A 6,000-nucleotide genomic window follows, 5' to 3' on the forward strand; every position below is an offset into this window, starting at 1 on the left:
AAGGAAAGAAGCAGGGAAGGACCTGTGATTGCTTCGTGGAATTTGAGCCCCGGGGAGCGTGGAGTTGGTTTTGATATTGGAAAAACATCCCCAGAAAACATCTGGGCTTTGGCCTGGCGATAATAAGAGGCATCTAGAAATGCTTTCTTTTTTGGGGGTGTATGTGTATGTAAAGAATAAACCAACTAATTATGCTACATTAAAGTATGTTAACTATATTTTAATAAAGCTGTTTAGAAAAAATGATGGGAACTAGAATGTTCTTGGATTTCTAAATAATTAATAACATTGGAAGCTAAAAGGCAAAGAACAATACCTTTAAAATACCGAGTGAAATATATTGTTAACATGGTACTTTAAGAGTATACCAACCTCTCTGTCAGAATAAGCTTAATTTCAGGCATGTAAACTCTCAGAACTTTTGCCTCCTCTGCACTTTTTCTGCAGAAGGGACTGATGAGTGCTGGGAGGATGGGGCCCCACCCACATGAAGCTGGCAACAAAAGGTGTCCAGGAAATAGTGAGTCCGAGGAGAAAGGTGAGGGACACTCCCAAGTTGGTGGCAGAAGGAAGATACAAGGTGACAGCTACACAGCAGTCCAGAGACACAGAGGCAGCAGAGGCTTCTGGATTGAGATCTTCTGGGAATGAAGGAAATTGACTTGCCATCAGTGACGCTCAACCAAGACACTCTGCCTCCTATGCAAGGCTTAGTGCAAAATGCAAACAAAGAGACAAGGCTTCTTGTTAAAAAGTTGTTAAGAACTGTAGGATAGTAGCTGGGCATGATAGCACACAGTCATAATCCCAGATTTTTGGGAGGCTGAGGCAGGAAGATGTCCAGTTTGAATCCAGCCTGGGCATCTTAGTGATTTAATGAGAACTTCAAAAGTAAAAAAAAGAAGAAGAGGATGAAGCTCAGTGCAAAAGCATGGGTTTCAATCCTCTGACTGCCAAGAAGAAGATGGAAGAGAAGGAGGAGGGGGAGGAAGAGAAGAAGGAGAAGAAAATGAAAGAAAGAAGAAAGAAAGGAAGGGAGAGAGAGAAAGAGAGAGAGAGAGAGAGAGAATTACATATTTTTTAGGATGATGGCCTAAAAGTAACCCTAAAGAGATAAGTGACAGATCTGGTGGCAGAGGCTGGGGAGGCTTTGGAGGATGGAGAGGCAGAAGAGAGCACCACAAAACTGCAAAACATGAAGTTGCAATCGTCCCTTCGGTCTCTGTCTCTCTCTGCTCGCCTCCAAGGCCACTGGAACATTTACTTTGTGCCTAACCAATGACAGAGCCTTCTGAGGAATTTCCAGGGGGTAATGCAGTCCTGGGCTCTGTTTGGAAATCCACACAGCTAGCATTTCAGGAGGGAAGCCCTGTCGGTTTTGACTGTCTATCCACAGAAACTTTTGGAGACATGAGTGATAGAGCTAACCTTACATCCCAGGGTGTAAGCTGTCTAGTGAGGGTAGTGTGGCTGTTGCCACCCACTTGCAAGCTGACACACTGCCAATCTCTGGTCACCAGATGTTACCACGTTGCTATCCCGCTGCAACTTTGAAAATTCCTTGCCTTTCTTGCTTTTTATGTCCTGAGTTCTCAATTCAGAGTTTGGAATCAGATGCAAAGTGTATTTGACAGTGAAGCCCAAGCCAAGTGCCCTAGCTCCAAGAGGCTAAAAAAAGTGAGCATCTAGAATCTTCCACTGTATGGTGGGAGTTCTGCTCGCCATGACTCTCATAGTGAGCTCCTAAACACAGGAAGGCCTCAGGATCTGGGAGAATGAAAAATGTCCACCACAAGCATGTGGGAAGATTTGGTGATACACGCATTTTTTAAAATTAGCAAACTGGGCATGCTATTGCATGCCTGTAATGATCAGAATCAGGACTGTGAGTTCAAGGTCACCCTGGGCTATAATAACAAGACTGTTTCAAAGAAACCGAAACAAATCGAAATAAAAAGCTAAGCAACTGGGCGGGGGGACCAAAAAAGACAGCAAATATGAATGCAGATAAGAATAAAGTAAAAAGTTATACAAGAACAGAGACATGATAGAGCTCCACTCGGGGTGCTGCTGGCTTGCGGACAGCCGACCCAAGCGCCTCTCTCTGTGAGTCAGCACCATTTCGGACCGTGGAGGGAGAGGACCAGGCCCCATAGGGGAGATTCCCCCACCCCAGAAACCATACCATTTTCATTGTTTTTCTTTGGGGTTGGGGTTTATTCTCTTTTGTTTTGTTTATGTTAACTCTAATGGCATGAGCAGCTATTTGAAAACAGCAAGATATGTTATGGAGGGGCTGGGGATTTAGCTTAGCGGCATAAGCGCCTGCCTTGCAAGCAGGCAGTCGTGAGTTCGATCCCCGGTACCGATAAAAAGGAAAAAGACCAAAAAAAAAAAAAAAAAAAAAAGATATGTTATGGAAGCCAGTATGCTTTTACTACTGGTTTGTTTTGAGGTTCTTTGTTGCATTTATTGTTTTCTTTTTAGTTTCTATTCTGTCCTGTTCTGTTCGATTTTTAACATGTCCAAAGGTGATATCTGCAGTTATTTTGAAAACAACAAAGACATTGTGGTAACTATTGTTGATTTCAAAAGGTTTGGAAGTCCTGTATCACTCATTCTGGTTTATTTTGATTAATTTTATTCTGTTTTATTTTCTTTGGTTTTTTTTCTTCTTTAAAATAAAAAATATGGGGCTGGGGATTTAGCTCAGCGGCATAAGCGCCTGCCTTGTAAGCAGGCAGTCGTGAGTTTGATCCCTGGTACCAATAAAAACGAAAAAGACAAAATAAATAAATAAATAAATAAATAAATAAAATAAAATAAAAAACGAAAGAAAAGAAACATGATAGAAACCCTATTTATCTCATGTGTTCTACATTCGTATATCTGAATAATATAAAACCTGGATATGGATTTAACCAAAGGAACATTTGATGTTCATTTCATGAAGACAAGAAGAGGACAATCAAGGTTGCTGGTGATTTAAGAGTGCTAAAACCTCATCAACTGTGATAGGACTGAATGCATAATGCCCACAATTGATAAACAAAAAACTAAAAACCAAATCAAACTTAGAAATAAGGACATAAATGCTAAAAGAAGTTGTTGGAACCCTGCAAGTGGCCCTCTGGGAAGCAGGACTAGAGAGTGCGGAGAACTGAGATGAGCACTGTGGCTTGAATGCGCCCCTAAAGACGTAGGAACAACCCCTACATTCACCAGTTAATGGTATTTGGAGGTGCAGCTTTTGGAGGCTAATTAGGGTTAGTGGATATGATGTGGGTGGGGCCCTCACAGTGGCATTAGTGGCTTTATAAGAAAACGGGGAGACTGCTGAGTCCCGCGGCAGGCACCTGCACTGCAGCTACCACAGAGGCTGCTCAAATGATCCTCCTGCCTCAGCTTCCTAAACAGCTGGGAAAACAGTGATAGGCCACTATGCCTGCCGAGGTTTTTTGTTATAGCAACAGAAAACTAAGTTGAGGAATTGCTACTTTTATTTTTTTGTTTTGTTTTAAGCCTCTTGGTATTTGTTTTGATCAGGCTATCTTACATCATGTTGCAGTAACAAATTAAATCCTGCAAATCTCCTCGGTTTAAGACAAAACAGGATGACGTGGGATTTTTTTTTTTCCTCATTAAAGTAGAGTTGGGGCCAGGCTTGTAGTCCTGTCTTCTGGAGCACAGTCACCACTCACCACAAAAGAAGAAAGCTGGAGTTTGGTGTAGGATACTTTAAAGGGCCAGACCTGGAAATGATCTGTATTTTACATTAAGACACACATTCTACTGCCCAGCGCTCAGCCACTGGCCAGCGCACCTAAGGGGCCTGGAAACCGTGGTATTCCTTGGAAAACAAACAGCTTTACTCTGCCACAATACCACTGACAGTTTTAATAGACTATTACTTAGTGCAGCTTTAGGTTTACAGAAAAATTGAGCAGAAAAAAAGAAAAAGGAAAAAGAGCGTTACCATATGTCCCCACTCCCCCTGGCCTGACACAGTGTCTGTATTTTCAGCATCTTGAGCTGGGTGGTACATCTGTTGTCGTTTATGAACCGGTACTGATACACGACTGTTCACTAAAGTCTAAAGCTTGGAACTGGCCCACGTGATCTAACAAAGGCCTAAAGTTATGTGACCACCTTTAGAGTCGCTCCACTGGCCTAGACAGCCCCTGCACTCTATTTGTTCTTTCCTCCCGCAGCCTGGCTCCAAGAATCCCTTGCAACCACTGATTGTTTTTTTTTAAATTGACTTCGTCCTTTTTGCCTTTTGCAGAATGCCTCGTAGTTAGAATCATACAGTGTATGGCCTTTCCAGAATGCTTTTTTAAAAACTTAGCAATATGCATTTGTGTTTCCTTCATGTCCTTTCATGGCTTAATAGCTCGTTTCTTTTTATTGCTGAATTAATATTCCATTATATGCATGTAGCACAGTTTATTCCTCTATTAAGGACATCCTGCTTGGTTCCAAGTTTTGGCAGTGAGGAATAAAGCCGCTATAAACATTCGTCGGCTGGTTTTTGCACGGACATGTTTTCAGCTCCGTAAATGCCTAGGAGCAAGCTTTCTGGATTGTGCAGTAAGACGCTGTTTAGCTTTGCAAGGAACTGCCAAACTGCTTTCCAAACTTACTGTACCATCTGCATCCCCACTAGCAATGAATGGATGTCCCGATTGCTTCATATCCTAAGCCTAGCGTCTGGATTTTAGCCATGTTCTAGGTGAGCGTGGGGCCTCAGTGGTGGTCTGACTTTTAATTCTCTAATGACATACACTGTGAGCATCTTTTCACAGGTTTACTTGCCGTCTCTGTATCTCTCTTGGTGAGCGTTATTCAAATTTTGTGTCCCATTTTTTAATTTGGTTGCGTGTTTCTTAGGAGTTTTCTGTAAAGAACAAAGAGTTCTCTGGGTGTTTTAGAAACACATCCCTGGGGCCAGGGATTTAGCTCAGTGGCATAAGCACCTGCCTGGCAAGCAGGAGATGGTGAGTTTAATCTCCGGTACCCCTCCCCCCAAAGAAAGAAACATATCCTTTATCAGATTTAAGTTATGCAAATATTTTCTCCCAGTGTGAAGCTTATATTTTTTTCTCTGATCAAAGTCTCCTGAAAAAAGGTTTAAATGTTATAGAATATTATTTTCTCACTTTCTTCCTCTCACAGTTTGTGCTTTCAGTATGTATCTAAATGCACTGCCAAGCTGAAAGTCACTTAGATTTTCACCTCTGTTGTCTTCTAGAAGTTTTATAGTTTTGTGTTCTAATTTGAGGCTCACGATCCATTTGGAATTACTCATAAAAGCTGTGGGGTCAATGTACAGATTAATTTTTATTGCATATAAAAAAAGACTCTGCTTTCTCCATTTAATTCTCTTTGCTCTTTGGACAACATTTAATGACTACTTTGATGTGGGTCTATTTCTGGGTTCTCTCTTCTGTATCGCTGGTCTCATTGTCTAGTCTTTCACTAATACTACTCTATGGTGACTATTGTGGTGGCTTAATAGTCTTGAAGTTGAGTAATTTCAGTCTTCTGAGTTTCTTTTTCTTCACTATATTGTCGCGGCTGTTCTGAATCTTTTGTCTTTACATAAATGTCAGAATTAATTTGTCAGTACCCACAAAATAACTTATTGGAATTTAATCTAAAAGTCACAGTAATAATTGTTTCTTGGGAGGAGGGTATTAGAATAAACCTAGGACTTTCTTGCTGAATTACATACACAGTCTTACTCTTTTTAAAATTTTTTTAAAATTTGAGATGGTTTAGTGGTCTCAATAAATTGGCTAGGCTGGGCTCAAACTTGTTTATTCTTTGCTTCGGGCTCCCAGAGTGCTGAGATTTCTAGCATACCAGCACCTGACTTATTTTAATAATATTAGTTCTTTTTAACCTTGAGCATAGAATAGCTCTTCATTTGTCTGGATCTCTAAATTTTTAAGTTTTGTAGCTCTTTGCATGGAGACCTTAGGCATATCTGTTACTTTT

The sequence above is a fragment of the Cavia porcellus genome, unplaced genomic scaffold, assembly GCF_034190915.1.
Source record: "Cavia porcellus strain 051 isolate PalLab524CR breed Dunkin Hartley unplaced genomic scaffold, mCavPor4.1 scaffold_25, whole genome shotgun sequence".
Classification (NCBI taxonomy): domain Eukaryota; kingdom Metazoa; phylum Chordata; class Mammalia; order Rodentia; family Caviidae; genus Cavia; species Cavia porcellus.